At 41.5% G+C, this 12,443-nt stretch overlaps 1 pseudogene; it reads left to right on the forward strand.

The window, feature by feature from the left end:
* Window positions 1–11,481: 11,481 nt before the first annotated feature.
* The window catches only part of LOC149264875 (phospholipase D delta pseudogene), a 31,921-nt pseudogene continuing 30,959 nt past the window's right edge, over window positions 11,482–12,443 (forward strand).

Genomic DNA, 12,443 nt, shown 5'->3' on the forward strand with positions numbered 1-12,443 from the left:
CCCAATCTTATTTCTGATCAAAATCTTGCCTACCATACCTGTTCTGCCAACTGAATTGATTGTTTGTCGGCTGTCATAGATTCTATTATCCACAGTACACCTGCTGTTGACTAGATGTGGAATATTCATGGTAACGGTTGTAAGGAGGAATTATTGTTACAGCACAGAATACCTTTGGAGCGCTCGCAAGCCCTGTTGGCGCACTTGTCAGCCTCCTTGTTCAGTCCACAGAGGATGTGATAAAAGGTGACTTCTTCCATTGAGGCGCGAAGAATCTGGTTCCTGTAGTTTATCTGCTGTAGAAGGATGTTCGGCGTGCTCAGCCTCTGCGCCATGAGTCTAATGATAATTGCTGAGTCCCCGAATACTATAGCCTTCCTTATCCCTAACTTAATCAGCTGAGTGAGGCCCTGGTACAAAGCTAACCCTTCTGCCCTGTTGTTGGACATTTCCCCCAGTCCCCATTCGAACTGAAGTATTCTTTCGTCGTTAGCATTACAGATGAGACCCCCTGCACCGGCTTGGCCCGGATTTAGCTTAGAAGCGCCATCAAAAAATAAGTAAAACTTATTACAATTTCTCAACCAGCTTGCAAATTCCGCTTCCTTTATCCTCAGCTTCCAAGCCCTGTTTATTTCTTTCCTTTGAGTCTTTCCTTGGCTTAATTCCTGTGCACTAGTTATGTTCTCTTGAACATAACTGACCAGGTTCCTCTCTTCCATGATGTAATTAGTAATCTCTATCTTACCTTTGGTGTGAACTGTGATTGTCTCCACCGCTAAGTACTGTGCCTTGTGACACATAGCTCTGATGTTAAAGCCTTTCTCCTGGAACACCCTTCTATTTCGTGCCAACCAGATGCTCCATAGGAGGGTTAGGGGAATGGCATTCCATATCCTTTGCGTCAATTTACTACCTTTCTCTCTCCACAGACAATTCTTTCTCCATTTGTGAATTGTGTCTGCAATGGTTTCCTGAGGCTCCCATGGAGCATCCCCAATTGAGGCCATCTTTCTCCAGCATTCATCAGCAACCGGGCAATCTATAAACAAGTGTTGAATAGTTTCCTCTGACCTGCAGCAATTCGGACATCTGGATGGTCCCATTATACCTCTTTTCTTTAAATTCTCTGCTGTTAGTATTTTCCCTTTCAGGAGCAGCCAAATGAAGAATTTGACTTTGGGGGGTGCTTCTGCTCTCCAAACAAGTTTCCATTGGTTCCATATATCCTGTGGGAAGGTGCTGTCACATAGATGTTGGTGCCCTGCTTTGGCCGTGTATTGAGTTCCTGTTGGGTCCCAACGATAACCGTCTTGCTTGCCTTTCTGAATCGGAGCTTTGCTGTGAAGGAGGTTCTTTAAGGCAGCAAGACTGGTTTCTAGCTCCCTGGGGTAATCCGGAAAGTTCCAACCTACCCATGCTTGGGAGTGGTTGTCCCATTGTGATATTTGAGCTAAATACCATATTCCTTTTCCATTTAGCCAGTTTATGGCAGGGGTTGCCTCCACTTTTGAACCAATAGGATGCTGTCCGAGAATTCTGTCTGTGGAGAAATTGATGCTACTTCCCCCTCCTGGGACTTTTGAGATATTTTGAGACATGAAGGGTATGGCTTTCTTGCAGAGTTGCCAAATTTTTGTGCTATCTCTGTTGGGAATATTGGTTTCCAGAAGTTGTTGCCTTGAGCTGTTCAAGTATTTTGTCTCTAAAACCTTCTTCCACCACGCTTCAGGTCCTGTGATCATTATCCATATTATTTTAGCTCCAAGAGCTAAATTCAGCAATTTTGGAGATCTTATTCCTAACCCTCCCTTTTCCTGAGACTGGATGACATTCTTCCAGCTGACAAGGTTGAATTTTCTTTTTTCCGTTTTCCCTCCTTGCCAAAGAAAATGTCTAAGAGCTCTTTCCATTTTAAGATGGAAAACAGCAGGAGCTTGGCATAAAGAAAAACGATAAATGGGAAGAGAGGCCAAACCTGATTTGAGAAGTACAAGCCGTCCTGCTGGGTTCAACCACATGGTGCCCCATTGTTGGATCTTTCTCTTTATTTTGTCAAGGATTTCATTCCATGTGTCAGCTTTCAGCGGTCCCATACTTACTGGCATCCCTAGATAAGTGAAGTGGCTCCAGACAAGTTTGTAGGAGACTCCTAATATACTTGCAATGCTATGTATGGTGTGAGTTGAAGAATTCCAACCATATATGCAACTTTTTTGCTGATTGATCTTTCCCCCTGAGTATTCCATGAATTGATCTAAGATCTTTTTAAAGCGTCTTGCTATAGTGGTGGACGCTCCTCCTATTAGAAGGGTATCGTCCGCAAATTGGGAGTGGTTGATGTTCTTTGTTCCTTGCTCAAATTTGATACCTGTGATTAGACCTATTCTCCTATTGAAGTCCAAGATTTGGCTAAGGGACTCGGCCATGAGAATAAACAAGTAAGGAGACAAGGGACAGCCTTGCCTAAGGCCTCTAGAGGATTGGAAGGCAGCACACGGCCTCCCATTGATCAGAGGAGATATCCAGGGTTCCGATATACAGGCTTTAATCATTGTGATGAAGGAGGAGTCAAAACCCATTTTGTGAAGGACAACAAATAGAAAGGAATGTCTTACCCTGTCAAAGGCATTGGCAAGGTCCAGCTTTAGAACAAACCCTTTCTCCTTTCTGCTTATGCTTGAGTGGATAGCCTCTTGCATAAGAAGGATAGAGTCAGAGATGTGCCTATTGGGAAGGAAGCCTCCTTGGTTTTCTGAGATCAGAGATTGAAGATGGGGCTTGAGTCTAGATGACAGAATTTTTTTGATTATTTTGTATGCTGAGTTACATAGAGATATTGGCCGAAATCTAGAAAAGGTGGAAGGTCTATTCTCTTTTGGGATTAGGGCTAGAAAGGTAGAGTTGGTGAATCCCCCCATTTTGCCTTTCTTTAAAACCCAGCGTATCATCTTGATGAGATCCTTTTTGATCAGCTGCCAATGCTCTCTGTAAAAGCTGATTGGAAACCCATCAGGTCCTGGAGCTTTATTTGGGTGAAGACTCCAGATCGTTTTTTGGACTTCTTCTTCTTCAACTTCTTTCTTGAGGTTGTTGTTCATTTCTTGTGTGACTCCTTTGGGCAGATGCTGTAACAAACTTGAGTAGTCTTCCTCTCCTTTATCCTCAGTCAGAAGGTTCTTGAAGTGATTGGTGGCTGCTTCCTTTATGGTTTCCTGAGTATTGTAGCTGTACCCTTCACTATCCTTAATTGTGCTCACTGTGTTTCTAGCCTTTCGAACCGTAGCCTGCTTATGAAAGTAAGAAGTATTTTTGTCTCCCTCCTGGAGCCAGAGCTGTCTTGACTTCAATCTCCATTTGGTTTCTTCGTCGTTTGTAGTTTGTCTCAGCTGAGAGTATAGTTTTATTTCATTCTCTTTGATTTGCTGGGTCAGCCCAAAGGCTTCAATGTTTCGCTGCACTTCCTCCAGCTCTTCCTTAATTTTCTTTTTGCTCAACTCAGGCTCTTGGTAGTTGTTCTTTCCCCAATATTTTAGAGCCTATCTTACTCTTTTTAATTTTGTTTCCCAGATATAAGTTGGGGAGCCTCCCACATGTTGTATCCAAGCCTGCCTCACCACGTCATTTGCTGCAGAGATACGATTCCATATGGAACAAAATTTGAAGGGGAGAGGTCCTAGCTGACATTGACTATGCAAAGTGAGCGTTATTGGATAATGGTCAGAGGTGGAGACATTAAGAATATTTGACTGGCCTGTAGTGAAAGCGGACAGATATGCTATGCTTCTGAGGAACCTGTCAAGGCGCTCCATGATATTGCCGACTCCTATTCTTCTGTTGCTCCAGGTATATCTTCAATTCTTGGGCCTGATATCTACAAGGTCTTGCTCCTCCATTATACTCTCAAGTCGATTTCTAAAAGGATCTGGGTTGAAATGTCCCCCTCTTTTCTCATTTGCATGCAATACCAAATTTAAATCCCCTGCAATAATGAGATTGTTGTCCTGCTCATCTTCTATACTAGCCTCCAAAGTGTTCCAGCATACTTCTTTCTCTCTATACTGATTCGGAGCGTATATATTGTAGATTACTACCGCTGCTCCACCTGTCTTACTTTCTAGATTAGCGCGGATCCAGTTCTGGTTTATTCTGGTGGAGTTACAATTCCATTTATTACTGTCCCACATTGTTAGAATGCCGCCTGAGGCTCCTCTTGCTTCGCTTGCGCATCCACTGTAACGCTTTTGCTGATTGATGACTCTATTAATTTTTGATTGATATTGCTTTGTTTCTTGGATAAGAACGATTTCGAGGTTTTCACTTTGGATTAAATCCTTGAGGGCTGCTATCTTGGAGGGGTGCCCTAATCCCCTGCTGTTCCAGGATAGTATTTTCATCATGATTTACTGGTTACATGGAGAGGTGCTCGCCTCTCCTTGCCCTTGTTGTTGTTTTCTTTATCCGAGTGCCCAAGAATAAAGGATTCTATAGGAGTCTGAGAGCCCATTGCTATGTCTTTTTGGGTACTTTCTTCTCTCTGTTGTTTGGCCGATTTTCTGCCAGGCCCATGTTTCTTTGGAACATCGCTGGGCGCCCCATGGTCCTTTGATGAACTTCTGGTAATCCTGGTGGAGGGGGAGTCAGGGGTGGGGTGGGAAATGAGAGGGGGAGAGGGGTGGAGAGGAGGGTCAGAGGAGGGGAAATCAGGCACTGATTCTTCCTCAGAGAGGGTAGCGAAGGGATTAGAGGATGGAGGGATGGGAGGATCGGTAATCCGAGGAGGAGAAGAAGGTTGATGAAGGGGGGGCTGCTGGGAGGAGGAGGAGGGATGATGAAGGGAAGAGGTTTGGAGGGGAGGGTGTTGATGGGAAGGACCAGGGGCTTCAGAGTTCGAAGGCTTGGGGGGAAGGGATGATTTTTTTTTTTTACAGTTTCTCATTGCCCATCTTGCTCTTCTGGTTCAACATTAACTATTTTAGGACATCTGTTTGCAAAGTGACCATATTCGTGACATACCTTGCATTTGAAGGGTATTTGCTCGTAATCCAGCTGTTGAATGTGGCACCAGTCATCTACTTCCAGTTTGATTGCTTCCGGCAGTCCTCGGCCCAGATCAACCTCCACGCAAATCCGTGCACAAGCCTGCATGTTGTCTTTGGGTTCATTGCGGTCTATGTATTTTCCAACCGCATTCCCTATTGCTTTCACAGGGTCATCCCCCTAGCAGTGAAGTGGGAGGTGAGGTAGTCTAACCCAGACTGTAACCGCACTTGGAATATCTAGTTCAGGATCGAAATCCGGGGTCCATTTGTTGAGATAGAGGCCCCTGGAATCCATAAAGTAAGGCCCGTTTCTGAATATAAGATCTTTATCCTCTTTGGTTTCAAAATGAAAGGTAAAATATCCTCTACCACAGAATCTGATGGATATTTTGCCCTGGATCTTGTCCGACCAATTTCTTTCGACCCATCTTTGCACTGTTTTGGGTGATGGCCATAATCCTGTAAACTGCCCGATTAACCCTTTCTCTGCTAAGGAAATGGCTGCCATGCTTGGAATGGTCGGAGGCAGAAGAACTTCCTGTAAAACATCCAACTTCTTCACAAACTTTGTTGCTGTTGGTCTAGGTCTTGACGGAGGGAGAGATTTCACCAGGTTTGAGAAAGCTCGTTGCAGCTCCGGATCCCCACTAGGCGGATCTGGAGGATCCATGGTTCAGATCGCTCAATCGCAGGCAGGCTCAGGCGCGGGTTTCTGGCGCGCGCGCAGCAAGCAGTGTGATGAGGAGATCTCTTAGTATACGAAGTACATTTATTGTCTTCTCCTCTTATTTACTATCCAAATTTTACCATCAATAAGGTTTTTGGTAATGAGGACCACTCTATTATTTGAAAACCACTTATTGGCACTTTCTAGAACTCTAGAGTTGAATTAGGTAATGACCCTCAAAAGAAATTTTATACTCGTCAATATCATGAACTTACACCTAGAATTTCACTTGATTCTAATCTTTTATACTTCTATTATGGCCAAAATAAGATTTTGGTTCCAAATTTTTTTGTTTGTTTGTTTGTTAATGTGGCATCCTTGTTGACATGGCATAAAAAATAGATGTTAATGTGGTAAGGGCTTTTATATGTCTATCAACTCATCCCCCTTGCCTCCTAATTTTCCATATGAGATATTTGTGGGCCCCCTTACCTTTCTCGCAATTATTATGGGCCACATGTACCTCTTTGTATTTGTCCACCACTTGACATGATCTCCTTGATATTTGTGATGGGAGGGGGGATTCCCATCTCTAACCATCCATATCAAACACACATCTTCCTCACACAATATATAAAGATAAATAAATGAGATTAGTTGTAGAACATAAACCTATCAATCAGTTAATCAACCCTTTTCCTCTAAAAATTGCTTAGTACTTATGGGACACGCATCACTCCAATAGAAATAGTGGAGCCAAAACTCACATTGAAAAAATCACCTTCTATGCCTCCACAAACTACTTACAAATATTTACTAGCATATCTATTCCCACCACCTTGGAGCCTTTCTTATGACCACCACTACACACAAGGACTCCATGTGACACCACCTCTCTCTCTCTCTCTCTCTCTCTCTCTCTCTACATACACACAACACACACACACACACACACATATACTAATTTGTGATGACAATGAATTTTTCAAACTTGTTTTTGGACCTTTTCCTCAAACTTACTTTTGCACCTTGTCCCCTATGTAAGTCCATTCTCTCCATATACAAATTAGTTTCTAGCCTTTAAAACCCCAATGCTATAACCAATAATTATGATACCACTTTGTCACATATTGAGTACCCTCTATACTTTATTGATGATATTAAGTACACCAAACAACCAATTTCCATCAATTTTTCTCTATTTACCAATCATTAATGTATCAAGCATCTAATTAGTCTAAAAAACATTCTATAGCTTTGACACCAATTGTCTTATTGTCATGCCATTAATTTATTAATGCATGAAAACATTACAATGCAAGCTTATGCAAACACAATTAAATCATTTAATGGATAATTACATCATTATTAGAGATGCAAGATTAAGTATGCAAACATAATTGAACAACTAGAGAATAGTTCAACTCATAATATTAATAACATTAATTCATCATATACATAAATAAGGCATAAACCCTCATCTTTGTAGGAATAAACTTTCAATTGGTTGTAAATAAAGGATGTTCCACCCAACCATAGGATGTTTTTTGCACTTAATATCTCTACGATAAGGCCAACCCCAAGCTAAGGCAATGAATCCACAATGGTGAAATCACTAATATTTTACTCTAGCTTTGTTAAAACAACCCATTTCCTAAAATTTGACAATCTTCAAATGCCCATAACTATCCTAATCCACCAACTCTCTTTCCTTGTCAATGTGTATAATCCAAGGAATGGGATCTCCTTATCTATAATGTAGTTTCTCAATTTATGTCACTTTCCTCCAAGGCTCCAACATAAACCACTCAATAAATGTCACTAATGAGGACTATATGGATTCTTAGTTGTAATTCATTTTACTCCACCCCAATAATTTCCCTTACAGATGGGCATAAATTCTATGCATTTTTCAGGAGAACCACTTTCATAATTTTGTTACAACATATGTACAACAACATGAGCTCTATGTGCAAAAACTTGTAGCATTCACATACATACTCAAAATTGTGGAATATATTTGCATGCAAATTATAAACCATGTGTCTTCATGGAGAGTATGTGTTTCCCTCTTTCCCTCTAATTCCAATGTCAAAATAGTAGGAAAGCGAAACTTAAAGGGATTAGGCTTATGAATAAAGTAATATTACCTTTCTTTGGCCCCATTAAGCCCCCTAAGCCCCCTTTCATTCCCCTCTTGTGGAATAACAACCCCCCATTTTTTTTATCCTGTCCTATCTGTAATCTATGATGTAATTTTATTATTATCAATATACTATTTAGATATTGTTTCATTTGAGTTATATCTATTCGTCATGTATGCATGTGCATTTTTTGGGGATCAAATATATGGGTTTTGTAATTCCATAACAACAAAAACACAAACACCCTCCAATAAAAGAAATCCAAATGATATCCATTAAGGGAATAAAAAAAAATCCCATTCAATTTAGATTTTGGATGTAGGCAAAACCTCAAGCAAGGATGTGAATCCCTTTTTTCATATTCAAAACTGTGGAATGTATTTGCACGCAAATTATAAGCCACATGTCTTCATGGGAAATACATGTTTTATTCTTTCCCACTAATTCCAACATCAAAACACTTAGGAAAACATACAGTAAAGGACTTGGGTTTTTGGTCCCCTTGAGCCCCTTAGCCCCCGTGCACTCCCCTTTTGTGAAATAATATCTGCCAATTATTTTATCCTTCTCTTTATGCAATCTATGATGTATTTTATTATTATCAAAGCACCAATTATATATTGCATGTTGTTGGGCATGGATTGGTTGTATCTTCATATAACCAAGGTGGATTGTTATGACAAAGCTACTGAGTTCTTGGATGACAATGGGGAACCTGGATTCTTAGAGGGAAAGAAGAAGGCCACATTAGTTAGGATGGTAACAACTATGCAAGAAAAACGTAGTCGCAAAAAAGGGTGTGTGTTATTTGCAGTGCACATTTCTAGTGACAAGGGTAAGGAAGTTGAGAATGCAGATGTTTTAAGTAGGTACCCAGTTTTACAACAGTTCAAGGATGTATTTCCTGAGGACATTTTAGAGTTGCCACCTCATAGGGACATAGAATTTTCTATTAAGTTAGTGCCAAGGGTAGCTCCAACATCAAAAGCACCTTACATGATGAGCACACCTAAGTTGGTAGAGTTGAAGCTACAATTGAAGGAAATGTTGGATAAGGGATATATTAGGCCAAGTGTATCACCTTTGGGCGCATTGGTATTATTCGTGAAGAAGAAATATGGAACTCTCAAATTATGCATTGACTATAGGCAGTTGAACAAAGTGACCATAAATAATAAGTATCTATTGCCAAGGATTGATGACTTTTTCGATCAGTTGAAGGGAGCAGTAATGTTCTTGAAGATTGATTTGAGATTTAGATATCATCAGGTATGCATCAAAGAGTAAGGCATTTACAAGACAACTTTCCGGACTAGGTATGGGCATTATGAGTTTGTTGTAGTTCCATTCGGTTTGACTAATTCTCCAACTACATTTATGTGCTTGATGAATAGTGTATTGCATCCATATTTGGGTAAGTTTGTTATTATGTTCATTGATAACATATTAGTATATTCTAAAAAAGAGGAAGAGCATGCCGAGCATTTAGCAGCAGTGTTGACATTGTTGAGAGAGCATCAGTGGTATGTTGAGCTCAGCAAGTGTAGTTTCTTTCAGACTAAGGTACATTACTTGGGACATGTTGTCTTCAAGGAGGGCATTGCAGTAGATCCAAAAAAGATAAGGGCCATCATGGAGTGGGTAACTCCTAAGAATGTGGATAAGGTGAGATCTTTTATGGGGTTGGTAGGCTATTATAGGAGGTTCATTATGAACTTCTCATAGATTTCTTATCCTATCACATTGTTGTAGAGGAAAGGTAATAAGTTTGAATGGGCAGAGGAGTGTGAGGCTAGTTTTGAGCAGCTTAAGTAGTGGTTGACACATGAACCAATGTTAAAGATTACAGATTCGGACAAAGAGTTTATAGTATGCATAGATGCTTGCAAGAAAGGACTTGGTGGAGTCCTTATGCATGATGGACAGGTGGTATGCTATGAGTCGCGAAAACTTAATGGGAGTGAGCATAACTACCCCACACATGATCTTGAGTTGGCAGCGGTTATACATGCATTGAATATGTGGAGACACTATCTTCTAGGCAGGAGGTTTACATTGATGAGTGATCATAGTGGTTTGCAGTATCTATTTGACCAACCAAATCTGAATGGTAGGCAAGATTGGTGGTTGGCTACGATTAGTGAGTTCGATTTTGAAATTAGGTATATCAAAGGTAAAAGAACATGGTGACAAATTCTCTTAGCAGGAGGGTACAAGTAAGTCACTTAGCAGTTATGAGCTCCTATGGGATTGACTTACAGGATAGGATCTTATAGGCAATGTTATCACTCCAGGAAACTCTCTTATGGTTGTGGCTCGGAGATGCCTGGTAACATATAATCTTCGATATTGTTCTCGGAACTATCAGAATGGATGATGATTTGGATCAAGCTAGATAACCATTTCGACTGTGTTTAACCCAAGACATGCATGAACACCCTCAGCCTACAAGGCTTTAGACCACTAATGTTCAATAGTTTGTAGATTAATTGAATGAATGGAGAATACTAACCATACCAGCAGATACATACAAAAACATATGATGGACAACTACATAAAGCAAATGAAGCTTGCAAATCTAATACTTCAACGTAGAGATAAGATGACAGTTATTTGGCATTAGATACAAAAGAAACCTGAACAGTTGTTCAAGTGCAAGCTTAGAACAACAGGGAAATTGGGATATTGAACATATAACAACAAAAGAAGCTTGTATTACTTATGAATGAAGATGAGAAGCTTGAGTGGCAGAGTCTTAATAGTTTCTAGAAGTTGAACGTTGGTTACATCTTACTTTCAGCTATTTATAGCTCTTTACAACGCTCTCGAGATTTTTACGGCTCCGAGTGTCTTAATCTATCCCCACCGTCTTTAACTGCCTGATTGTGTACAAGGACACAATTTTCCTTCCATCACGAAAACGGTAATTAATTATGGTACTGCGTTGCCCTGTTAGGTGGCTGGCCTGATTATGCCAGTGAGGCTCCATGACTGTTTAATTCTGTTTTCTTGTATTGTGCTGTGTCCTTCCTTGTTCGGCCATACTTTCTGTTAATTTAGTTCAGCAGCCTGACTGTCATTATACTGACAGAGTCAACCACCTTCCTCCTCGGGTAACTGGTAGGAAGTAGAGTATGAGGTGCATGGGTAGCTGGACGTGCTAATTAGGAAGAATAGAGTAATGGCAAGATGGTGGAGGACAAGTGGGTAACTATTGTATGAATTAAATCGGAAGGACAGAGTAATGGCAGGGTGGCAAAGGACAAGCGGGAGCGATCATGAATAAGGGCCGCTGGATCAGAAGAAATGGACGGAGGGGATCGATTGCATGAGGCTTGCGGTATTTGGTGGGAGCGGAAAAGTCTGAGCCGTTGGATCTCGGTGGACAGATCGAACGGCTATCGGGCGGAGGAGGTGCTCGAACGATAGCGCCCGAGGGGTGGTTACGATTTTTATCGGGCACTTATCAGGCGATAACCAGTAAAGGGTGGAGCCCACCCGATGCCACTCACTGCATGTCACATAGCAGAGGAGGAGAGAGAGAAACTACCTTTATCAAGCAAGTACTCCTCTCACTAGTTGCCCGCACGATAAGAGCGACAACTGTTAGATCTAGCGGAGTGATCTAATGGCGGAGATTGGTCGAGCATGTCTTGTCGGTTGGGTGAAACATGGGCCATCAAATCGGCGAGGGAAGATCGATGGCGGAGGGAATCCAGAGGTATGGGATGTCCTCGAGGAATGTGCGAAGGGCGCGTATGGACGGAAAGGTAAGCTCTTCGGGGGTTAATTTAGTTAAGGTTAAGGCAGAAGAGGGTTTTTCTATGAAGTGAGGGTCGGGTTAAGATATGAGCGGGATAGAATGTAAGTGGAAGAGCGGGGAGAGTGGAGTGATGGCCCGTGTGGGGCCCTTTCCAGGACAGCAAAGCAGACCATCTTCTTCCTCTAATCTTCAAACTAGCAGCACTGCACCTCAGGGCTAACACTGGCTCCTTCTGGGGATGAAAGCCTCCTTGTGAGGTTTCAAGAACCATAGATCATTGCCTTTCCAGTAAAACCAAAATCAAATCTTCCTCCTAGTGTTCCATTGGGCATGGGGTCAATTTTGCATAAAAATAAAAATTGAGACAAAAACATATTTACAAAGCTAAGGCCTTTATAACCTTAAACAAAATAAAGCTTGAGAAATTGCCCATTGATTGGGCCATTGAAAAAACTTTCCCCCTCCAGATTGTGAAGGGAAAAGGTGTTGTTCATGTGGGCCTGAGTGATGACAAAAGGTCTTGTCCACAAGGCGTCGAATTTTCCATGATTACCCTTCTTTTCCTTGAAAGCATCCCACTTGAGGACCCAGTCACCAACCTGAAAACTGTCCACCTTTGCCTTTTTATCAAATACTTCCTTGATCTTCTTTTGATGCATTGCTGACTTCTCAATTAGTTGTTCCTTGATCTGCTAGACTTCGACCAAGTCACTCATCCTCCTTTCCATGTCATCTCCTTCATCCAGCTCCTCTTGCAAGAACTTGGCCATAGGGAGGGTCAATTGGATAGGAAAAACAACTTTAGTACCATACACTAGCTTGAATGG

This window comes from Pinus tabuliformis, chromosome 6 (assembly GCF_031772625.1).
Source record: "Pinus tabuliformis cultivar Carrire ecotype Pingquan chromosome 6, CPIR1, whole genome shotgun sequence".
Taxonomy (NCBI): Eukaryota; Viridiplantae; Streptophyta; class Pinopsida; order Pinales; family Pinaceae; genus Pinus; species Pinus tabuliformis.